Source organism: Convolutriloba macropyga, chromosome 11, assembly GCF_964194025.1.
Source record: "Convolutriloba macropyga chromosome 11, txConMacr16.3, whole genome shotgun sequence".
Lineage (NCBI taxonomy): Eukaryota > Metazoa > Xenacoelomorpha > Acoela > Convolutidae > Convolutriloba > Convolutriloba macropyga.
Window position 1 is genome coordinate 7,958,579 of NC_134478.1, and position 26,022 is coordinate 7,984,600.

The 26,022-nt window shown below is 35.3% G+C and overlaps 1 protein-coding gene across 3 annotated transcripts in view; it reads right to left on the reverse strand.

Moving 5' to 3' along the window:
* Window positions 1–22,530, reverse strand: part of LOC142349630 (uncharacterized) — a 37,924-nt gene extending 15,394 nt beyond the window's left edge. Inside the window, exon 1 of one of the 3 annotated variants that reach the window (XM_075401333.1) lies at window positions 21,853–22,530. The gene's annotated coding sequence lies outside the window, so the exon portion shown is untranslated. Of the gene's footprint in view, window positions 1–337; window positions 359–12,990; window positions 13,180–21,852 lie in introns of those variants that run through there. The other 2 variants (XM_075401330.1, XM_075401336.1) reach the window with 2 other exon arrangements.
* Between the last annotated feature and the right edge of the window lie 3,492 nt (window positions 22,531–26,022).

Sequence of the window (26,022 nt, forward strand, 5' to 3'; positions counted from 1 at the left end):
TGACTGTACTAAATCAAATTTGGGAAATTTTTGAACGTCACCAAAAGCCAACTGATAAAACACACCTAAATTTAATAGTTTAGCAAAAAATTAATTTTATAGAGATTAGTTTTAAAAATTGACTGCATCTTGCTGTCCCTTATCGCAATATTATAGAAACAAGTGTCTTTTTAGTGATCGATTAGATCAAATAGACTTCTCGAAAACTATACGTTGTTTAAAAAAAATAACTTCTGAACATCTGTCAATTAAAATATTTGTGTATTTTAGTGAGCTGTACCAGGAATGCTGAATAATGGAGCGAGTTTTATTTAAATTGACCAGGAATCAAACTTACCGATTTCAGATTTTTAGATCGAATTCCGCAGGTTTGAAAAAAGAAAAATAATCTACTAAATTAACGGTTGAAAATAAGGTAATTATTTGAAGATTGTACTTGGGTTATTTTTTTTGTGGGGTCGAATTGAGAGAAACAATCGATTGCAAAATTCATTTTAAAAGTTCTCAAACGGCCAGACAAAATTTTCGTTTTAAATTTATTTAAAGGAAGTTTAAATTTATCGGAAGTTTTCGTAATTGATTTTCTCAATCGCCAATTACATTAGCATACACAGTTTAAACACAATTCAGACTTTATAAACGATTATAATAACTTGATGTTATAATTGGCCGTGAATATTGTGAGCGAAAAATTGTATAACAAGACAAGAAGTCTAATTGAAAAATTGCCTGAAACCAATTTTAAACTAATTGACATTCGGAATATGCTTATTATTAATGCCCAAATAATGAAAACTAAAATTTGCATTGATAAATCTGAGTAAAAATTAGGCATGCAATTTTAAATCAAATTTACGTGACAAGAATATTTCTCGTATTAATTCGACACGCAAAATTGAAAGTTGTTAGAAAAACAAAAAATTTGAAAAGCAGAAACAATAATAAAATTAGCATTGTATACGCAGGTCTAATTTTTTAAAATAATACCCTAAATTTTTGGAAATTCTATGAAACAATGCTCCCATTATTTCACCAATATTCACCAAATTCACTACTTTTCATTTTTAGCAATATTTTATGCACATTAAAATTTGTTAACAGAACTTATTAAAGATTTCCAGAAAATCACAGTGAGCATCCTTAAAACTTCTAATTTTAATTACAATTATTTAAAACAGATATATGATAAATTGCATATAAGTTATAAAAATGACGACATTAGAGATTGGGATGTATTTTGTTCACGCCGAAGACAACATAAAGAATATTTTTTCAAAGGGCACAGACTGAATAGTTTAAGTTATTGTGAATGAGTACACTTACGAATATTTGTAACTGTGTATTTTGCAGGAAGTAATTCCCTGGAAATAGAAGAAAAGTTGTAAAAGTGTCAGCAGAGATTTATAAAACTTTCAAACTGTGCCCTTTAATTAAATATTTTGAACATTGTAGAACCGTTAACTATTAAATGAGTGAAAAGATTGGTGTTGGTTTACTGTCGGAAACTTTGATGATTCATATCCAAAATTAATGAACTTTCCGCTTCTTGATTTCAGAACTTGCATATTTACATACCAATTAAAAAGCGCAGCATTGTAAAAAAAATTGAATTGTGTCAAATTATTTAAATTACAAAAGTGCCCAAGACTTTCAAAAGCGAGGCTTCTTTTTGATTTGTTCTTAACTCTCGCCGGAGAATTTTTCAAGGAAGTTTGCCCAGAGAGCAAAAAAAGATCAAACGAGGTTAATGAGTGAAAAAAATAATAAAATAAACAACTTTGAGAAACGATAAGGCGTTATTAAAAATTTTGCAAGTAATTATAATTCATGATTTAATATTTAATTAGTATTGAGTCTTCCTAAGAGAGTTTACAATAATCTGCAGAGGAATAATGAACACTTCGAACATAAACTACAAGAAAGAAAGCCCTATTAATTCAGCCGAATTTTAAAGATGGATTTTGCTGTCCAAACAACCAATTAGCTAAAGCAAAGTTCAACAAACAAACATTGAAAATCGCAGTTTTTCTATTTGCGGTGGCTGCAAATATATTCTTTTTATTTCAGTTTTAAAATCAAAAATCGATTCTTCTGGCCGAATGAATGTCGCAAGAAATAAATCTGAAAAAAAAATAGCTACTGTGACAGGAAACAATTATGCGCCGAAAGTTAGAAATTATATTCTTCCTTGGTTAAATGTTCGTCATTGATTTGTTGATTTGGGAGATACAAATGCACTTTGACAGGAAGTGATTGTCCGCTGAACGATTGCTGTATTTCCTTGTAACGGCTGCTCTCCTATCAAAGTCAAGGAAAACTTTACACCGCCCAGTTCGTTTCAGCGGTTTCAAATCTGTCCGGATATTGTATTTTTGCAGTTAACTTTTGTGAACTGTATTATCCGCTATACTTTAGAATGCCGTTGCATTACTTGATACTCAATAATTTCAAATAACTAATTGTTTAGCTTTGCTGAATAACAAATAACTTTGCTTCAATTAAGCAAAAGTCCAAAATTCCAAATAAGCAAATTAGTTCAAATTAGAGGTTTTTCAGTGATATCTCCTTAACCACAAAAGCTAGTGAGATAAAATTTCACAGGGTTAAGAACGTTAGGTAGGCCTACTATCTGATGTAAATTTAAACAACGCTGGGTAAATTGCGTTGGTGGGGCTACCTTTTATATTTTATACCCAATCTTAATACATGGGCAAAAATTTCAATGTTGAATAACTCGGTAAGTAATGATTCAAAATTGAGCAAACTTGGCAGTGCACAACACTGTTACACAAGTAATCAAACGAAAAAGGAATGAACGGAATCGGTAGAATTGTCTTTGAGAAATAACACAACAAGTTTCACCTCAGATTTGAATATACTGAGTTAATTTAATCATCAGCTTTTGTTTCTCAATTGGCCTCAATAACTAAAATATCAAACTAGAGTAGGCTTCGTTAAAGCCAGTAAGAGAAACTGACTTTACGCTTTGCACAAAGTTTCTCTTACTTAGGAACTTCGTTCCTCAGAAGGAAAGTTTTGAGAATATCAAAGTTAATTCTCTTTTCACAAGTCAAAGTAAAGTTAAAACTGTACAATCACTAATATGATCTACAGAAACAAGACACGATAACAAGTAATTTACCGCTCAAGAAAGTGTGCTTCAATACGCACGGTATGTCAGTTTTAATAAGACAAAGTTAACGAGTTTCAACTGATTTTTGGTAGTTTTTCAAGCTCCTTTTATGCTGCTAGTCACGTGGATTTACATGTCAAATTCAACTGTTGATTGGTTGTAGATAATGATGTCGACAGAATGTGAACATTTTTCCATAACGTCACTTTTTCAGTGTAAATTTGATGTCATGGGAAATTTGTTAACCATGTAGAAGTTTTGTCGAATATTCTGTATCAATAACAGGTTGATTCGCAATCCAATCGCAAAGAATCTGATGCAGTACTGTTAAGTCGTAGTATTGTTTTGCTGGTGGTTGAGGTAGTTCGAGTTTGAGTTATAGTCTGACTTCATGAATGACGCTTGTGTACTAATAATAGTTGCTAAATATAAATGTTGAACAAAATGAACAAATCCGTTTGGCTTCGATAGAATGTAGCATTAAATTTCGCTTGTCACGCTATTCTAGCTTTAAGGCTTGAAATGACCTTGAAGCGCTATTCAATTTGATTTCTGAGTTGTTAAGCTCAGCCGCAATATCGCCGGCCCTGTTTTCCATCGCGAAAACATCTTTTCCAGGTAGTACTGGGGCGAGCTTCACTACTGGTCTCTTGTACACTCCGTCGTTCGTTCGAACTATCGCCGATCGAATCACACCGTCAGACCCATCGATGGTCTCCGTAACTCGACCTAGATTGTAATATCCACGCTTATCGCTGTCTTCGATCAACCAAACGAGGTCGCCTTCTTTAAGGGTTTCGTTCGCCGTAGATCGCCATTTTTGCCGATTATTCAGAGTTGGCAGATATTCTTTCCGAAATCTGTCCCATATGAGATTTGCATAGGCTTGAGTTTGTCGAAAGAGCTTTCGATGATCAACAAATTCTTCCGCGCATGGTAGATAGGGTAAGCAAACGTTCTTGTTGCCAAGCAAGAAGTGATTGGGAGTCAATGCCTCCAAGTCATTAACATCTGAACTGACTGGAGTCAAAGGTCTTGAATTCAAAGTCTGTTCAACAATACACATCGTTGTTGAAAGAACGTCCTCGGTGACTGATCTGTTCCCCAACACTGCATACATTGCTTTCTTGCAACTTCTCACCAACCGCTCCCATACTCCTCCAAAGTGTGGTGCTGCGGGTGGGTTGAACTTCCATCTGACTCCTCGTTGAATTAGATGTTCTTCGATCCCTTCTTTGTTCCATGCGGCGACGTACTCTGCAAACTCTCTTTCAGCTCCAACAAAATTTGTCCCGTTGTCGCTGATGATCGTATTCGGTTTGCCTCTTCGAGCAATAAATCTCATTATTGCATTGAGACAACTATCTGTGTCCAACTTGGGTACCACTTCTATATGCACCGCTCTCATAGTTAGACATGTAAAGAGACAACACCATCGCTTTTCGTTTCTTCGCCCAACCTTCACAATGAAAGGGCCAAGGTAGTCAACTCCAACATTTGTAAAGGCTGTTGAAGCATCTAACCGCTCTTCGGGTAGATCTGCCATTACTGGTGCTATCGTTTGCGCTCTGCCCTTTCTGCAGGTAACGCACTTGTTTTTGATTGATCTTAAGGCGTTCCGTATGCCTAGTATCCACATCTTCTGCTGAACAATGTTTCTTACATGCTCAGTGCCCTCGTGTTGATTGTCCTTGTGCTCGTTTCGCAAGAATAATTCAACCGCATGATGTTTCCAATGTAGCAAAATTGGATGCTTTGCATTGAAGTCCAACTGACTTTTGCCTATTCTGCCTTTGGCTCGAATAAGTCCTTCTTCATCTAGGAAGGGCGAGAATTGTAGAATTTTGCTGACTTTTGGAATTTCCTTTTCAGCTTTGAGAGATTTCATCTCTTCACCAAACTGTTCTTGTTGTAGTAACGTGAAGATTGTTGCTTTTGCTTTTTCTCTTTCTTCAGTTTTGACTACGAGTGTTGCCGGTTTGTCTTTGTTCAATGCTCGCTGTACGTATGCCACTGTATTTACTAGTCTGTTAAAATTACTGAATCGTTCCCACTGAATAACAGCTTTCTTTTCTTCAGCTTGCATCATGAATACTGATGAGGGTATATTCTCTTCATCTGATGCAAAGATTAGGTTCACTTGCTCTGGCCATTCACTTTCTGGTCGTTTTAACCAGGCCGGCCCAGTGAGCCACTCACTTCTCTTGAGTTCTTCAATGTTGATTGCTCTGGTGCCAATGTCCGCTGGGTTGTTGATACCGCTGACATGTTTCCACTGTGAAACATCACTTGTATCTAGTATCTCAGCCACTCGATTGGCCACAAACACTTGTTGTTTACGATGGGAACTGTGTATCCACTGCAATACCGTAGTTGAGTCTGACCAAAAACTGCAACTATTTATCTTCATTTCATGTTCCTTGACTATCTGTTCTTTCAACCTCACTGCCATGACTGCTGCTTGCAACTCCAATCGTGGTATTGAAAGATGCCTCATCGGGGCCACTCTGCATTTTCCAATGACAAATGCTAAGTCAGCTGAGTATTCTTTTGGTTGTGAACGTAGATAGGCCACTGCACACATCGTGTCTTCAGATGCGTCAGCAAACACATGAAGTTCGGTTTTATCCCTCTCTCTGTTGAAGTATCTCCTATCGATGCTGGTTTCAGCCACTATTGGAAGTTGTTCTTTCCATCTCAGGAATTCTTCTTCTTCACTAGGCTCCACTTCGTTGTCCCAATGTTGTCCATTCTTAGTCCAGATGCCTTTCAGAAGTCGTCTCATATGAACACTGAACGGAGCAAACAATCCGATCGGGTCGAATACTGAGGATACCAGTGACAGAATCTTCCTCTGGGTTATAGGTGCTTCAACTTCCTTGTTTGTACCTCTGCATACTTGAAGACTGTCATCAGTAACGGTCCATTGTAGTCCTAGCACTGAAGATCCCTCCGTACTGGGTTCCACTTCGACTTGCTTTGTGTTGCTGATTGACTTCAAGTCCTCTGGGATTGCTTCGATAACTGCATCGCTGTTGCTTATCCACTTCTTCAATTCAAATCCATGTTGTGAGAGAAGAGGTTGTAGTTGATTGAAGACTTCAATTGCTTCTTCAGGGGCTTCTACTGATTTGATGAAATCATCCATGTAGAAGTTGTTTTGTATTGCCTTTGCTGCAATCGGATACTCTTTTTCGTTGTCCAGTCCCACTCGCTTGAGAGCATAGTTTGCACAAGTTGGAGAACTCTTAGCTCCAAATACGTGACGCTGATATTCGTATATCTGAACAGGCTCGTTAGTTCTTGGACGCCATAAGAATCTCAAGCAACTTCTATCCTGTTCGGGAACTTGCACTTGTAGAAACATCGATTCGATGTCAGCTGTCAGGGCTATTGGTCCTTCGCGGAATCTGAATATTGTTCCGATCAAGCCGTGTAGCAGATCAGGTCCTGCTAGTAGCTTATCATTGAGGCATACTTCTTTGTACTTTGAGGCAGCATTGCAAACCCGTCTTACTTTGCCAGGCTTGTTCGGGTTTAGCACTGGATGGTGTGGCAAATACCATTCTTTCCCGAAGGTGCCTTTCACTTCGGACTCGTCCAATATCTTTACGAATCCTTTTTCTACATCTGTATCTATTGACTGTTGATACAAATTCTTCAGGTTTGGGTCCCTTTGGAATCTTCGCTCCAGTGAGTAAAGCTGACCCAAGGCTGAGCTGTAATTGTTCGGTAGGTTTGGCTCTGGTTCACTCCACAGCATTCCCACTTCATACCGCTCGCCTGTGAACTTTGTCGTACTCTCTAGCATCTTTTGTGCCTGCAGTTCCTTCTTTGACTATCTGACGACGTTGATTTTGGAAGCATAGGTTTCTATGTCCCACCAGGTTTGAATATTCTCTGCCACTTTCACATCTTCAGTGAAGGCGAAATGACAAACATTTTGTCTTCTTTTGCCCGTCATGGGTCCACTGACTACCCATCCTAGCTCTGTTAGAACGGCGAAAGGTTCACTTCGTGTTCCTATCTTATAGTCCAATGGGCGTTGTAGCTCATAAGCATCTTGACCAAGGATGATGCCAACTTCCATCAAGTTGAAGCTTTTGTTGGGTAAAACACTCAAGTGGTTGAAGCTTTGCTTCAGCTTGTTGTAGTTGTAGTTTGTGTTTCCCAGGGAGATTGACGGGTGTGCAAACGCTTCGATTGAATGCACCTTTGAATGTAGTCCCTTTATTTTGAGAGGAACCTTTTCTGTCTTCAGATCCTTCGTTCCGTGTATGCCAGCTATGTTGAGCATCACACCGGTGCCTTGGGCTCGTAACTTCTCTTGCACACTTTGATCGATGAATGAAACCGTTGATCCACTATCGAGGAAAGCATATGTGTTCAGCCTGTTGCCACCGCTCTGTATTGAGACAGGAACTATCTGAAGAAAGCTAGTAACTTCGTTACTCTGGTTGATTGTTGCTGCGCTTACGTTGACTGCATGATTGCCCTCGTCCATTTGGTTTTCTGAGTGTAGCAATCGGTTGTGCTTCTTGATGCATCCATTGATGCCGCACGCATTGACTTTACAATCTTTGATTGCATGCCCTTTGCCCAGACATCCGTAACATAAGCGTTGCTTCCTCACTGCTGCGTACCGATCATTCACACTCATGTTCCTGAATAGTGGACAGTTCCATATTTTATGAGTGCCATCAGCTAGCGGACAGTGATCACTTTGCGTTTGCTTCGTTTCTTTCACGTTCGAACTTGCACTGAAGTTCGACGTTTTCGAGAACCGTTTGTCTCTATTTGTGCTTCTTCGGTCTTCTTCTCTTCGCTCTCCCTTGAAAGCTGAAAACCCTTCGTGCACGAATGCTATCCTTGATAGCCATTTTTCAAACATAATCAGATCAGGCCAATCTTCATCTTTATCATCAACATAGAACCACTACTTCTCTTTGAGAACTTGGGGTAGTTTATCTACTGCCATGTACAATGTCGAGCTTGATTGCAGATCACCAATCTGCTTGTACTCTTTGAGCACATTCACAAAGTTCGAAACAATAACTGAGAAACTGATCAGACCTGTTGAGTCGTGTGGTTTCACCTGACTTGCTTTGCGAAGGCTCTCCAGTTGTGCATCAATGATCACATGAGGCCTTCCAAATTTCCTCTCGAGAATATTCCATGCAGCACCATAGAATTGTCCAGAATAGCCCATTCCAGAGATTGCTGACCTTGCCTTGCCTGTCAGTAGAGTCTTCAGATGGCTCATTTTCTCTGAGTCTGGTATTGGTCGTTGATCCACTGTAGCAATGAACATACTAGACCACTCCGGCCATTCCAGAGGGTTCCCGTCGAAGTTGTTCAACTTCAACTTTGGTAGGCTACTACTACCTGAATAGCCAGTGTTGTATCGCAATAGACCAGCTCTGGGGGAAACGTCTCGGTCTTCAACACTTGAGGATCGGTCTCGTGAACTGCGATATCGTGAGAAGTGACTTTGCCTGTTCACTTCAGGGGTTACTTCGAAGCGAGCTGTTGATCGATCTGGTGTTAGAAGGTTGTCGATTCTGCTGGCCCAGTCAGAGACATCTCTTTTCTTGGGGGTCCAGTTGAAAGGCGATTTGTCTCGAGCACCAGTGGATTGGGAACGAGCATCATCGTTCTCTAATGCTGTTCTCTTCACTTTGCGCTCTAGCTCACGCTCTTCCTCCAGCAGTTGATGCTTGGTTTCCAGTTCCTTCATTTGCATTTCTAGCTCTAGCTTCCTCCGCTCGAACCGTGCCTGTTCCAGTCGCATCTTGGTTTCGAATTCGATATCGAATTTCTTCATCCTTTCCTCTCGCCTTTGCTTTGCTGAAGATGTTTCCGAAACATTCTCCGTCTCTTGGCCACTTGCTGTTGCTCCATTTTGCACTGTTTGAGCAACTGGGTTGTCCGTTTGGTAGTTGTTGTTGCTCTCGCTGTCGTTCACTGCTTGAGCTGTGTTGCTTTGCTCTGCATTCATTGCTGGTTGCGTGCCTTTGCTTATATATGCAAGCCAATGATAGTCCAAACTTGCTTTGCACTTTCTTGCTTCTTTCAGATGCTCTTCAACGAAATTTGCTTGGTAGGGCACAAGCTTGTTTCGACGCTGCAGTTGCTTGGGTATTTCTTCCTCTAGGAGGTGGACAGTCTGTTGGTAGAGGACCTTTAGTTTGTTGGGTCGATCTGAATCTTCAATAATTTTGTAGCCAATCCCTGTTTTGGTGTTGACTTCTTCTAATAAATCTTGGAACTTCTTGTCGTACCTTTGAGCTGTTGATTGAAGCTCCTGTCTGCTGGTTGTGCAGGGATTGCCTGGTTGCCTTTTGCTTTGCTTGCTCATTTTAAGCGAGGTTAGTTCTTCAACGTAATTTGTGAAGTGCACTCGGAACTTTCGCTCTGCCTCACTGGGGTTGAGCTGTTGATTTGTTTGATTCTCTTTGGGGGATGCCTTCGGCACTCTCTTCATCAGATTGGACAGCAGTTTGCCTTCCACTGTCCGGGTCGGAGGACCAAATGTAACGGCTGCTCTCCTATCAAAGTCAAGGAAAACTTTACACCGCTGAAACGAACTGGGCGGTGTAAAGTTTTCCCTGACTTTGATAGGAGAGCAGCCGTTACATTCCTAAACATCAAAAAATCCAAAATAACTGCAATAACTGAATATAAAATTGGAGGCGATCATACGCGAAAAATTAGATGAGAGAAAAAATTAAAAAATCATTGTCTGCAAGTTACTTTTTTTGACCCAGAACTGTTTAACCCTCATAGCGAAAGCTGTGAAATAAGGTTAAATTGAAGGTTACAAATAAGAATTTAAAAAATGAGATAACTTCTTTGGTCTTTGATTTTTACGCACACCTTTTTTACGCACATTTGTATCTTTTGATTTTTACTAGAAAAAAGATCACAGATCAGAATTTATGTGGAAAAATTTGATATCAATATTGCAACAAATATTTAAAAAATATATAGAGAAAGACTCATTAACGAGCAGTTACTCGTAAAAAACATCTCAAACTGCCCAGGTGTCCAGACCAGCCAAAATCAATCATTTTTATGTGTTCTACAACTATGATTTTTTCTAATGCGAAGGAGAATTAAAGGTAGAGCTCTGTCGCAGAAAGGCTTAAAATAAATAAGTTTAGACTAGACTAGAACAAAAACTGCCACTTCAAGAGGCATATAGAGCACTTCAAAACCAAATCACAGATATTTTTGACATGTTTCTACATCCAAACATGGCGAATGGAAGGTAAATTGAAAAGAAATGAATAACAAACGAAATAAAAAGCAATTTTTACAAAATCTACTTGTGACAAAAAAGAGCTCTCGGATAAATTTTTAAAAATCATCAACGCTGGTGTGTGGAGCATTTACTTTGGTTTTTAACTGATGGAACAGTTTCCAAAATCTTCGAAAACGGCTAGAATTATACCTCTACACAAATCTGGCGATGAAAACGTGGTATCCAGTTATACGAATATCAGAATTAGCTGACCTCACAAAACATTTTTCCTAAAGTATAAAATACAGAGGTTTTCAAAAAATATGATACCTTGTCTTCAAAGAAGATGGGCTTCCTCAGCAAGAGGTACGCGATGACTGCAAAAGTTGAAACTATGAAAAACTGAGTGAACAATGTTTCAGTAAAAAATATTCAGCTGGTATAAAAATTACCCGCAAGTTGGCATGCAGTATGTTCAAATGACAAATAAGTGATCAAGTATTTTTACCATGTGAAGTACCAAATGGTTGATTTTTAGGAGTACTTTTGTTTCTGGCCTAAATCAGCAATCAACCAAACGTGCCTACCAAAAAACACGTTGTGCTATTGGCCGAAAAAACATATTTGTTTAGAAAATATGTTAAACCTTAACTGGCATCCAAATTGTGAAAAAACCAAAATGAATGCAGGAAATCAAATTATCTCCCAGTATGGAGAAGTTAAATATATTTAACTGCAAGAAAGATTTAAAGTATCATATAAATTAGCTCAGTTTCTGATCTAAGTACGAATGAACACGTACCTTCTGTGAAAACAAATGTGATAGCTTAATCACTATTTTGTAACAAAAAAGATCTCAATTCAAATTAAAACATTTTATAATCAAAACCAATAAATGGTATAACAATCGCTGTAATAATATGGAATTTTTTCTACGGAGAATCAAAAAACAATAATTAGCCCTTACGAAGACAGCAAAATTTTTCTTAAAAAATTTCGTTCGAAAAAGAGAATATGAAAACGTTAGAAGTTTTTGAAAATAAAATCAAAATAGCATCAGTTTTTCAAACTGTGTGAAATTATAAAGCTCTCAGGGCTATTGCTGAAACAGAATCCGTAAAAAGCTTCATCGCACATAACAAATTAGAAAAATCATTTTCTGGTAATCGAATAGTGATGGAATCGGCTACCACAATAGAATAAAAAAGACACAACAAAAAAGCAACCTTGTAAGACACCAAATATTAAAAATAAAGGTAGATGAAACAATATTTGAAAACTTGATAGAGAATGATATAATTGATTTTTGAACAATTAGCTTTTAGAATAATTTAGGAGGCAACTTTATCACATACTTTGATATTTTTAAAAACTTTCCCGGTAAGAATTCACGTTTGTTTTTTTTTCAAGTAAATGATTAAGTGATGCTATTTGGGGGAATTTCCCTGATGTGAAATTTTATTGATCTGATCGCCCAAGAAGAAAATCTCTCAGAAACAAAAACAGACTATTTGGCTTTATTTCACTCGCTCACATTGTGTGCTCAGGACATGATAAAATATTATCGCATTTTTAAAATTTGTGGAACCAATCTGAAAATGAATTTATTGTCATGAACAGAACCTGACCAATATTTAGAGAAATGACCCTTTTTGTCAAACTTTTAAACCAAATAGTCAGTAAAAGCCAAATTAAACAAAATAAACAAAATAGGCTGCTGACTGGGTAAAAACGAAAAGGGACGGAAACACAGCTCATCAAAATTGAAAAAGCAAACTTATCTCAGCAAAACGAATTGAAGGCACACGTTTGAAAAAAAAATCGAAACTGAAAGCACACGTTAAGAAATCAGTTAATTAGAATTGGGGCTTGCGTGTTATGGTTTTGATTTAAAAACGGCAAAATTGTGTTCTTAGTTGAGCATAGCATGTTAGGGTTCAAACACATTATTAAAAATCCGGACAATTATTGAAATATATCTCGCAACAAATTTTAAATCCCTCTAAAGTTTTTTCGCATCCAATATCTTGTACATTTTTGAATCCAAATATCTGAGTCTGCCGCGAAATTTAAGAGAGAAGATTACGCATAGATTTCTGCACTGATACTGATTTGGCTGCAGCACACAGTATACTAGATACGGTTGGTAAGAAATTCTCAAAAACTATACAATTTTGTAGGTAAATTTTCAGGAAATTTTGTAAGAATCCAAGTTTAAATAATTGCATTTTGTAATTTTTAATGTTTATTTTCACCGATTGCTGAAAATTGAACCTCTCAGAATTCTTTGATGATATTTGGATATATACAAAATTTAATAGTTAACCATGCAGAAAAGATATCGATGCTCAGGAAAAAGACAAAAAAGAAAGTTTTTTTCTCCCCACTCAACAAAGATCTTTAAATTATTGTTTTTTAATTTACTGTGTGAACAAAGTAAGGCTTGTTTTTGTACTGATTACGTTTGTATAACCTAAATAAGAGGGGAGACTTCCCATCACAATATATCTATGTCATTATAAAGCTGTTTTAATATCCATTATTTTCGGCTATTTTCTACAAGGGGGGGGGGTAGTTTCGAAAGATAGACAATATTTCCCTTAATTACACTTACCTTTTTTGGAGTCACCGACAGTTGTAATTAAAACAAAACCGCAAAATGATTGAACGAACAGAAAGCAGTCCTTTGCTATGGTCGGATAACTTGTCGCTCATAAGAGTAGAAAACTGAGCTCGAAAGGCTCTTAAATTTGTCACGTTATAAAATGAAGTGCTTTTATAAATTTACAAAAGGTATGTAAAGTATATAACTAGCGAGTAGTTTTAATCAAACATGTATGAGAATAAAAATTATATAAATTTTAGTCAACTCGAAAATTCTTGTTTGGTGCATTAAAACATACAAGCTCAAGAACCGCAATTTAGATATGCTCAGCTGAAAATATTTTGTACATAAAAATGATGCTTTTAATTTTTATTATTAATCGATGTACAAAAGAATTTTATGGTTTAGTGAGTAATTACGACAAATTTTAGCAATTTCCATTAAAGACCATCACATTAAATTAACAAAATTTAACTAAGCGTGCATTTTTCTCTGATGTAAATTGCTTTTGTCTACATATTACTCTGCATAAAACATAGGTGTGCTAAGCTAAAAACCGCTCTGACTAAATAAACTCAAAAACCATAAAAACCAATTTTGTTTCAGAACTCGCTTACCATGAAAAAATAGAAATCGGTTTACGCTTATAGTCCCCTAAAACAGAATAGTAAAAAAGCTCTAAAAAAATTTTTGGGTAAAAAAGCAGATTTATATTAGTAGATTTTGGTAATTATAGAAAGGTGATATTAAGTTTCACAGTTGTTCCTTCTGAGAAAACTGCATAAATATTTTCTCCTAGATATTAGAATTATAGAAGATCTGTATTTAGTTTATATTACGCAAAGATATTGTCGCGAAATGTCAAAATAATACTGAAACGGGTTAAGGTTTAGTTGAGTCCAGTATCCGGCATATCATTCGGTTATTGCAATTTAATTGAGTTTTTTGGATGAGAATATGGACGAGCCGACCCTACTTTACACGAGTCTAGGATGCTCTCAGCTGAGACTAACACTCGTCACTCGAAATGGAACGCCTTAGAATTTTCTCAAAAAGAAATTACTACAGCTGTTTTTTGGAGATTAAAAAAAACTTGTTCCTGTTCTCTTTGGATTATCTAAATTATCTTTGCCCTATTTCACGTTTTTCTCATAATCATGGGATAGCTTAGCAAATGTTCTTTGTTTTGAATCCGGCTAACATCTTGTTAATGTCAAGTTTTTGATAAGTCATTTCAAATTGAACGAAGACAAATATAATCTTTCAAGACTGGTGGTCAATGTTTCTCAAGTCTCGTTTCACTAGGTTTTGTTATTATTGTGAACAAATCGAATAATGACCTGACAATAGGATTTTGTCAGGGAAGGCATAAAAAACACCTTTCGTAATCGTTTAAGCAAATCAATTCTTTCGACCACTCTGTTTGCAAAAAAAAACTCTTAAAGTCATATCCAATACTATCTTAGTACGAAAATACACACAAATAAATTAAATTGAAGTAACAGTACTATGAAAGCGTCCATGATCTGGTAATTTTAAAAAACAGTATTTGGTTGCGAACGTGAGCCAAGATCGGTAGAGTTGCAAGTATTACCTGATTCAAGTCAGCAAAAAAGCTATCCAATTTTCTCGGAAGTCCCGAAAAGTTGTAGAAAAAAGCGGGTAGCTCATCCAAAATCGACAAAAATTTTTGAAAAAGCCGGAAAACAGCTAAGAACAAATACGGTAACATTGTTAAAGGCAGACAAGCTTCGTTGAATTTCCGGGACAAACGTTGAACAAAACTGTAAACTAATTAAAACAAAACGTAAAATTGTTTCAAAAGCTAACAGAACCGAAACTTACCAACATTTTTGTCTGTTCACTGTGATTATTCAAAAAATGTCAACAACCATAACTTGGCCAGACCCATACACACACAAAAACACACACAGATACGCAAGCACGCGCGTGAGCCACAAAAATACGCGCAAATACACACACACACACATACATACACCGATACGCAAACACTCGCACTTCAAATAATTACCTAGAGATTGCCTGGCCAAAAAAAAGTTGTAAAAACTGTCAAACTAAAATACCATATATGGTTTTACGGCACATGCTTAACATTAATTTTGAAAAAAATGAGTTGAACTACAATAGCGAATGATCTTTATTTCATTAGCTCGATAAAAAAATAAGAAAATGCCGATATCTGCTCTAAAAATCATCAAAAGTTTTCCTTAAGGAAAATATTGTAAAAATACAGAAAATAAACACATGCACACAGATAGATAAACACTTGCACTTCATATAAACACCTGAGAATTTGTCTGAGCAGAAAAGTTGTACAAATTATGAAACCAGAATACCTTATAGGATTTATATGGAGCATACTTAACATCAAAATTGACAAAATTAAGTTGAATTACAATCGCAAATGGACCCTTAAATTGGAATTTAATTCGATTGATGAATTTAATTAGATTGATAAAATTACGAATATTTGCTCTATCAATCATCAAAAGTTCTCCTTCAAGAAAGGATTGCATAAAAAAAACACAGACATTTGAAATTAAATATACAAATATTATTTAAGAAATTTAAATAATAGTAAGAAATATTGTAGACTTTGGCGTTCGATTACTTGTACTTAGCTATCAAATTGCACCGGAAAGGAAAAAACCAATAATCGGAGAGAAATGAGACTAAAATGTTTAAATAAATCTTTATAATTTCTTTTTCAAATTTTAATTCAATTTTTTTTGAAGTTTTTCATAAAGGTTGGTGAAGGTTTATCACTTTGGATGATATTCGAAATAATTTTTGAGAAATTTAATTTTATAAAAACTAATTGGAGCAGAAAACATCACTCATTTTTGTTTGTTTTCTTTATAAATATAATTTTTTAAATCTGAACATACCGTTTAATTTTAAGAAAACTTTGCTCTTTAAATGCAGTAGTAAGATAGGAGCTTTCTTTGCCCCTATTTCGGCAATTAAAAAGAATTGGAAATAAACTCCAATTAATTATCTTAAATGAAGGGCACGCCATAATTTTCTATTGATAAATTGTTCAATCAGCCAAATTTACCGTAATCGTAGTTCTCCGTTTGCCTGGAAAGCGACAATGACGCAATTTTTCAACAATGGATTTAATTTATTTTACACAGAAAGAAGTTTTTGCTTTGGCGAGTGAAATTGGACGTTATGTAGTATGCACAGAAAAAAAACATGTGACTGCTTATTAAACGTAGACAGTACTGTTATGAAAGATATTCAGGTGAAAAAACGCAGTGTCAACCTTGAGAAAAATTTAAAATAATGTTTAAATATTGAGTTCACATTAGACATTTCTTTTGTGGTGCAGAGAGACTTGAAAACTAATTTCCGCAAAAGATACCTTCCCGGACTGAACTGCAAGTCAATATCAGTACTGGGCACGTCAAATTGCAAGTCTACAAGCATATATCAGTACTGTGCACGTCTAAAAACAAGCCTGCAAGTCTGACAAGTCTTTGCCAAGACTTGGATTACACTTGCAAGTTGATTCCCAAGTCAAAACCAACTTTTCAAAAAATTTCGAGTGAAAATTTCGAATTCAAAAAAATTTTGCAACGTGTCACGATTTGGGCGTTACTTTTTGGGCACTTTCCCGGGGTGCTAAAAAATGATGCCGGGGGCATACCAAATTGATTATGAGGTGATTCTTAGCACCCCGGGAGGGTCTATTGAGGGTATTTGAGGTGTTCTGGGCCGTTTTCAGCCATTTTTCAGCCGTTTCAGCCCCTAAAATAGCCGAAATCACCAAATTTATGTACTTTTCAGATATGCCAAATGTCGAACCGAGGCAAAATTGTTAAAAAGAGTGCTACCGTGAAGGTCCCAATGATAGCACGAGGTCCCGTTATTCGACCAATCGTTGTTGATGCACTGCAAAATCCTTCAAATTTGAGAGACCCAGACCCAGAGGAAGACCAGCGTTCCAGCCAGAACGGCCAAAGTACTGGCCAAAAAATCTTTGTTGTGCCCCAGTACCAGCTCGCTCAGGAGCCAATGCTGACGTAATGAAATGTGCAGGACGTGCACGTCTTGGCCAAGACTTGCATTTAGACTTGCACGTCTAGGCCAAGACTTGCATTTAGACTTGCACGTCTAGGCCAAGACTTGCATTTAGACTTGCACGTCTAGGCCAAGACTTGCATTTATACTGGCAAGTGTAAAAAGTGACATGATCATAGCTCTGAATCAGTACTGATATAAGACTTGCAATTTGACGTGCCCAGTACTGATATTGACTTGCCGTTCAGTCCGGGTTTTCACTGCTGCTTTTTCATTTAAGTTCTATTTATTGAAACCAACTTTTTAATGAAATGAAATTTGTACAACCATTTGAACAAGATTAAATTATGGATGGACACGGCTCTATTTTGTCGTTTCTTCCATAATTACGGAGTATTTGTAACTTTGAAATTTAATACCATTTATATCTAAGTTAATTACACATATGTTAATATAGCGATCTTACCGCTTTTTTCGAGATTTGAAAGAAAAAATCTAATGGAAAATTAACTAACTCCCGTAATTCCGATATATGACTGAAAACTGAAGCAAACGCTTGTTTGCCTCTCACAGTAAAAACGAGCTATTATTTGGATTACTTTTTCAAGTACAAAAACGTACATTTTTTCAGAATGAGAAAACGTATATAACTCACTTATATTTGAGTGACTTACTTTTCTTATTCTCTCACTCAATCTTTAAGTTTCTCTCAATTAATTCATATCTACTTAATGTACAACTTGAAATTTTATCAGCAAAAATTACAAAGCGAGCTTCAGAACTTTTTGTCATAAAAGCCAGCCAAAAATTATAATGAGTCCTTTTGAAAGTAGTAATTGAGCACAGAATATGAAAGACGTCACGGCTCTAAAAATGTTTTAAGAAGTAAAGTAAAATGAGCAAAAAGGTGGCAAACTTCGATTGGTGTTGTACAGTAATAATGGTTATAGTATCAAGTTGCGAAGCGTATAAGGGGGGGGGGGGGGTCCTTTAAGAGATCTCGCTGCGCTCAACAAAACAAAGGGTGGCGTTGACCTAAAAGGTCACAGTGTGGTTTAAGCTTTGACCAAATTTTTCTATCAATTAAATTTATCTTGTCAACAGTACTAATTCTGATCAGCTCTAACTCATGCTTTCAATATTCTTCCTAACAAAAGCGTTTTCCTGTCTTTAATATTTTTTCTCTTTGGTTTTCAAATTTTAATTATTATTAGTTATTATAATTTGTACTGCTACCATTGTTACGATAATCATTTGGCCATACCTCAGCGGCCCTGGGCCACCATACATAAAACTATCACAACAGAAAATAATCCTTAAATTTTCCATCTAATTGTGCGAGAACATGCTTGTAATGCCGATTCATAATTTGCGGGGTGAAAAGATACAGGGATGAAATTGTACGACGTTTAGGTATGTGGGGTAAAATTGAATCGGGGTGAAAAGAAGTTGACACGTTATAATTTATTGTATGCTGTATGTATTGAAAACCAAAAAGATTGAAAAAGATCCGAGAATGATATAATGGTGCGAAAATCATACCTTTTTTAACTCATATCAAAAAAATCTCTTCAAAAACGAATGCTAACTGAAGAAATTCTTAAATATAAAAATGAAAATAGAACAAAAACGTTTTTTATTATCTGCTTGCATTCTAAGGCCAAAACGCTTGGTGAATGGTTTTCTCGAAGGAATCAGGCAGAAAATCAGCGGCCCTTACGGAAGATGTTTCATCTGGAAGAAACTTTGGCCAGCTTTCCACAAAATAACCACATTCAAGACGGATACTTGCATTTTTGTCACAATCGTAAATGATAATCGTTGTTCTATCAGTTTCTTAAAAGTGGTTTAAACGTGGGGCGAGAATTCTGATCAATAATAATTTTGCACCAAATAACCACAGTGTGGTAAACTCGCTCAAATTTGAAAATTAATATTGATTGGTTATAATAACGGTAAGACAAGTACGCTTAAATTTTTTTAAAAAAATAAGTAATTAGCAAAAAAATTGTTTAATTTAATAACTGCTTCCATATTAACGAGGAATGCAAGTAAGCTTATGGCCGGTTTAAATGGAGCGTAATGCAATATATAAACAAAATGCAAAACCAAACGATACTATCTGAACCTCTTTAACCAAATCGCGTTTAATCCTTTATCGATTAATTTAGTGGATATTTTGTCGCAACGAGAAGGCGAAAATCAAATATTTTTGGCTGAAATGAAATGAAGCAGAAATCAAAGTATGAACGAATTATAACCAAAACGGAACCAGAAAAACAGCAAAATATGGCAAGGTAATTTTCTCGCAGATATTGCTAGATATATTTTTTACTTATAGAAATTGAAGTGTCTTGTATATTTGCGCAATTGCACCATATTAACGCTAGAAATTAGAAGAAACCTATTTTTATTACACCCAATGCCAGACTCCTACAAAACAGTCTTTTGTCTCAACCGGGGTTACTTCTTGTACTACTTGTATAAACAATTTAAATTATTACCCAAAACAGTGCTCTTGATTCAAATCAGCAAAAATTTTAGAAAACACAATTTTAACTGCTGTAAAACTTTCAAAAACAAAAAAGTAATACAACAATTTGCAAAATTCCGCCTTTTAAAAGTTTTAATGAGTAAGGTGACTTTGCTTTCATACTGCTAGATGGCTTCATCAAAGCGATTAGTTTGTTAGCGTATTCGAAAACCTGTTCAAGGATTTTAATGAAAAAAATAACAAAATCATCTCTCTGTTAAACAAGGGGAACTTACTTAAAAAAATTTCGTGTATGAATCTCTAATATTTAAAAGGTCAAAACTTCTCCAACATTTGACTTGTTATTTCTTTCTCCAAAATCTAACAAATCATACTATTGGTTCTTCTACATTAAACAATATTAACTTATCAAAATGTGTATTATATCATCCTCGACAGCCTCATAAAAAGTGAATGTATACAATTAACTTGAATTGCAAAATAAGCATAAGATAGACAATAAGCTAAAGAGATACTTGCAAACAAGAAAAATTTGTTCTGCAGAAATCGATTTTGAACTAGTTTTTTCTTTTCTTTTAGTTAATTTCATTCGGCTCTCATCAAAACTTTATGAGGCATTATTTTTAAATTTGGCAGATATTGAATTTTATTTGCCTTGCAGTCCTTCGGTAAGCAATCTTAAGGAAAACAGTACTAGAAAAAAGTACTAAAAATTACTCGTGTAACTTTCTCCTTTTTTCCTGCTAGTAAAAAAAATCACCACAAGATTTTGGTCTGTGAGAAATCAAAATTTTGAAATAATATTTAAAAACTGTAAAACTGTCTCTTTTTTCAAAATTTGGTTAATTTATTCGAAAGACAAAAAACCATCACAATTTTTATCGAGTTTTCCCGAATTTTGTGTCTCAACAAGACTCGGTCACAAAACGAAAAAAAAAGAAATTGAATCGAATGAGATTCGACATAAATGATACAGATCAGTTGTAATAGAGCAGAAGGTCGATTATTTATAGAAAAATTGATGTAAAGAAATTTTTCTCATTCTTGGCTGATATTAATTTAAAAAAGTTAAATTTGTTATAGTTATTGTTTATTAACTATGTAAGTTATTTTAATTTTAAATAAAACATTTTAAATATTGTTAAAATGAAACAAGAGGAGAAAAAATAACATCGGTAAATGTACAAAAAGTAATTGTCAAAACTTGAAATATCAAAGCCAAAAAAATATGACTAAATAATTGAAACAGCAAAAGCGGTTATAAAGCAAGCAATTCAGTAGAAAGAAAAGCCAACCAGTATTTGCTGAAAATAAATTATGAGTCGACCAAAATAAGAGAAAAAGTGGCAAAACTCAATAATCCATTCTTTGTTTTGAAAACAGTTATTTCTAAAAATCAAAACCATCAAATTTTTTGATTAAAAAACTAAATAGTTTATCTTGTACCTCCTCTGAAAGTCAATTAGGACTTTCACGAGTGAGTTCTAACAGTACAAAAACTCAGTTATAACTACAGAAAACGAATTCAAATAGAACATAATTTCCAATAGCTTTTTTGTTAAACTGAGTGTTGAGGCCATAAAAACCATGAGCTACTCACTGAAAGTATAAAACGTGTTCATTGAGCCTCATTGGTACGTAATGGGAATCTTTCAATAATTCAGCCTCAATTTGAGTTATTTTGGTATTTAATTAACAGAAAAGAGACAAAAATTGCAAATTTTTTGTTTAAAAGACAGCCCCGTAACATTCCGAATTATTTTTGGATGGTAAAGATTCACGATTAGACATAAATTCAGCCTTGCTCCTTTTAATAATGCTTTGTGGATAACTATAGCGTTATATTAGCCAAAATCCGGCAAAATTTTAGTTCCATAAAATTCTCAAAGGACGTTGAGCTATAACTAGCCCTCTTGGAGTTAACAAAGATTGTGTCATCAGGCAAAATTAAATAAAGTGGACTAATGAAGCTTATTTGGCGCAATTTTGATTAAAAAAGAAAGGCTTAATTTTAAAAAAAAACTTAGCCAAAAGTTCGGCCAAAAAATTGGACCAAACATTTCAACCGCAATTTTTCACCTATAGAAGTAAAACCAGTAACACTTACCTAGACATTTTTACCACAATTTTAGCAAAATTGACAGAAAAATTGCGTAAGAATTTAGAAAATGTGAAGAGAAACAACGGAAATCAGTCAAATGGTCAGAAAACTTTAAGCCACAATAACCAAGTGAGAAAAAAAAACGAAATTAAACTGATCAGTTGTAATAGAGAAAAAAATGTCGACGATTATTTGTAGAAAAAATTAGATGTAACGAAGTTTTTCTTACCTTCGGCTTTGAGACGAGAAGACAGAAAGCGGCGAGTTTTCACGTGGGGTAGGTTGGGTTCAGCGCGTGAAATAAAAGTGTGGGGTATGTTTAACTGAAGGAGATATTAAAGCATTGGAATATTAAAAGAGAAACCTCCAAGAAGTGTCGGAATAGGTGGTCGATCGGGAATTTGATGTTGAGGTTATTGGGCGCCGGCGTTGCTTACACTTTGTCGGTTATTGTTTGCGATCGGGGCTAAAGATCTTTTTTATACTTGTGCCTCAGTGGTAAATATATCTGCTTTTGTAAACATAGCCAACTAAGTGGTGGGTAACAATAGCCCCGGGTCATTTCAGCAGTCGGGGCGAGGGGTAATGTTTTTGTGCAAGTTTTGCGCTTTGAATATATTTTTAGAAAAAGTAGCAGGTCTAAGTTTGGGCTTAAGTTTTGAGAAAGTAGTAAGCAATAGCTGAATTAATACCGCAATTGAGATTTTTGATTTTTGAGATAGAAATAATAAATAAAATCAGTCAAGTTAAGGTTCTGTTTGTTTATGCGCATATTAGTGACACGGCAAGCCTTCAATGTCTGGATAGTCGGAACTAATGTAAGGCTGGTAACGTAAGACCACCCGGGTTAGGTTAAGCCCATCTGAACCAACTGTTTTCTAGTGGTTGTTAAATTAATTGAAGAAATATTATTTCAGACCCCATAATAATTTGTCTTAATAGTACCGGTAACAATATAACCTTCATATGGACGGGGCTTATTACGCATACACATAAAAGGTATTGCGTAACCACAAGATCTGATTGCGTAACAGGAAATAGATAGTGAAGTTTTTACTATGACTTACGTCTCAAAAAGGAAATATTTCGTATGGATTGCATTACGAGAGAGAACCGCAATTAAGGTCGCACGTAATAAAACGTACCGCTATTAGGTGTTCAGAACCGTTTAGAAATTCCAGACATACACTTAGAAGATTTCGGTAAACTAAAGTGAAACTAGCCTAAATTTGCCTGGAGAAATTTACCCCAAAACAGACCTACAGCGCGGACTACCTTCGCTATACTTAAAACGCAAGAGTAGGTATAGCGTTTTAGAATTGCTTCAGAATAGCACTTCCTAATTCTAGTGAAACGTTATACAGCTCTACCCCGAAATAAAGGGAATTATACTTTCTCTATAAATAAACGTTGCCTTAACCAAATGTAAACTGAAAACTGGTTTAAACCTTTGTAAACATACTGAGCTGTTTTATGAATAAACTGATCTGTGGGCTTTGAAGTCGAAACTAGCTCTGCCTATTAAAGGGAGATTGTTTGAAAACTTCACAAGTTTTGACAGGCCGGAATTTAGGAAAATTGGATCACTATCAAAGCTATATTGAAATCTACAACTCACACTCAAAGCAATTAAGTTCCATCTCCGAGAAATAAAAATGCCAGACAACGCGTAGAGTTGTTTTACGACCCTTAAAGCCAGACAAAAGACCCAAAACTTCAAAAGTGATAAAAATCAGCTTAATTATTACAGATCTTAACACACATATAAGAAACACCAGGGTTCTGTCTGGAACTGAAGCCGAATTACCCCCAAAATTGGACCACAACCTTTTGATTGGATCAAATATTGTCGGTGTGAAACTTGTTTCAACGAAAAATGTCACAAAATTAAGTTGAAGTTTTTCCGATCTAGTTTTCTAAAAGTTTTCTGACAAACCCCGTCATCAAAGAAATATAATTGTTAAACCCTTTCGGACCTGGAGCATAAAATTAACAGCCCCCAATCCCTCCCCCCCCCCCCCCCCCAACCCCCGGGCCAAAAAAACACAAAAGCGAAATCCGGCGGCCTTATATTCCTCTGTAATAACTATTTTAATATGGAAAGTCAGAAGCAAATTCTTAAATGAAAGCTAGTGTTTATGATGTTTATGAGTGCTCGGAACATGGCAAGTCCAGACTCAGTCAAAAGACAACAAAATAACAACGAGTACAGGCAGAACTAAAAATTTCACCCACAATTTCACTCAAACAAGGCGTTGAAGCCAAAAAACCATAAACTTCTCGTTGAAATTATAATGTATGTTCAGTGGCCTCCATTTACACGTACATTTGGTCTATCATTAACTGGGTTTTGATTTGAAATCGTTTTGATCTGTAATTAGCTTAAAAACAACAAAAAAAAACATTTATTTTTTAAAACGACAGCGCCCCATATAAATTCATATAATGTTTGAACTCTAAAATTCAACGATCAGCCTAAAACAAGTTCTGCTATTGCTATTATTGCTTGTTCATTAAAAAAAATTAATACAGATGTTACCGAACTACCTTAGATGACAAAAGTCAACATATCAAAAATAAATGATGAAATTTAGATCACTATCGAGTAATGCTAGCAAAAAACAGTAGGTATCAACTGAAAGCGTTGTATAATTTCTTTACTAGCTCCTTCGATGGCGAAGAAGTTGATTAGACTGTATCATAAGACTACAAAAAAACGAGAAAAACAGTGACAAAATTCAAGAATTCAATAAAAGTTTACGAAACACTTTGTCGGAGCCATAAAAACCATGAACTTTACCCAAATAACATAATTTTATTAGGCCTCATTTGAACTTAAATGGGACCTCTCGTTAATTGAGCATCAAAATGAAATAGGTAGTCTATAATTTGGATTGAAAAATCCAAAAACTTTTTCGAATATGAAATGCGAATCTTTTGTCATTGCAACAATCAACGAGGAGACCAAAACTGACCTTGCTATTGCTACGCGGCTTATAAAAATTGTCATCGTAATATTATAAATATAAATGACGGATTTCTCGCTTAATATTGAGTTTAACACGCAAAATTGCTAGTTCTAGAACACTTTCTTGGGAAGCGGAGGAAAAAGACTGGTTGTTTTTCAATTTTCATTTGCCAGACGTTGAAGTTGGCCGAAAATTGGTCAAAGCAAACACCAGATCCCCAACCTATGTTTAGCTAATCCAGGCAAAACACTGAGTTTTTGCCATCTTGGTACAAGATCTTGTAAGCAACCGTTTGAACTTCTTGCAACAAGGTAGTTTGAACAAAAATTTACCGATACAACTTGACAAGTAGTCTCAGTAATATAAGTTTGCTAACAAAGTTCCGACCCCACTCAAGTAAATTTTTCGCCTTAATTGTCTTCTAATTGAGATACAAAATTTTCAAATAATTGCAATCTTTTTGAAAGAAATGGTTAATAAAAGAATTTAAAGTGTGTTAATGAGACAAGATATCAAAACTGCAGCCCAAAATGTGACAATTATTAAAAATCCATCAAAGCCAGAAAACCACTAATCTAAACATAAAACCGCATTTTATCACCGCGTTCGTTCACCAGATTGATGATACGAACCTTCATTAGCGAGATTAGGCTAAAAATAAGAGAAATACGATTAAAAAGGTGGCAAAGTCTCAGAAGACACTGATAAATTATGAAACAAATGTTCTTCAATTCATGAAAAAGTTTACCTATCGACTGAAGTCAGTCAATAGATTCTTTTATATATCGATAGGAAACCAATGAGACCTGTTATCTTTCAGAACATAAAAAACACACGATAAATAAATGCAAACGCGAAAACTAAACAAAATTTTGCAGGAAAACTTGCTTTGAAGCGGTTAAAAACCAAAACCTTTTCACTAGTATACTTTCATTTGGGCTTTTTAACGAAGACATGAATGATAATTATGAATTTACAGAATCTTTAACCTTACATAAAATGTGAGAAAACAGAAGGCAGAAGAATTCAAAACATGTATCAACAAAGACAAAAAAATCACTAAAAACAAAAAAAACCGCATTGCAGACAAAATTTTAATTCATTTAAAAAGAATGCAACTTCTCTGCTGAGATTAATCTACAAGTTTGAAGAACGAAAAAAAGACAGAGCTCAGGAATCAATTTTTTCAAAACAAATACTTTTAAATATCACACAACAATGATTTTCCGACTAAAAACTTCAAAATAGAAAAAAATTTTGATTTCCCAGGACGCAAATTGTGAATTTTGAGAATAAATCATCAGACTACAAAATGACAACAAAAACAGAATTTGAAACTTCACAAGCAGTTTTAAGCAAACACAGTGGTTGAGGCATAAAAACCATGAAATTTGAACTCAAACTATGTTATGCGCTGATTGGGCCTCAAT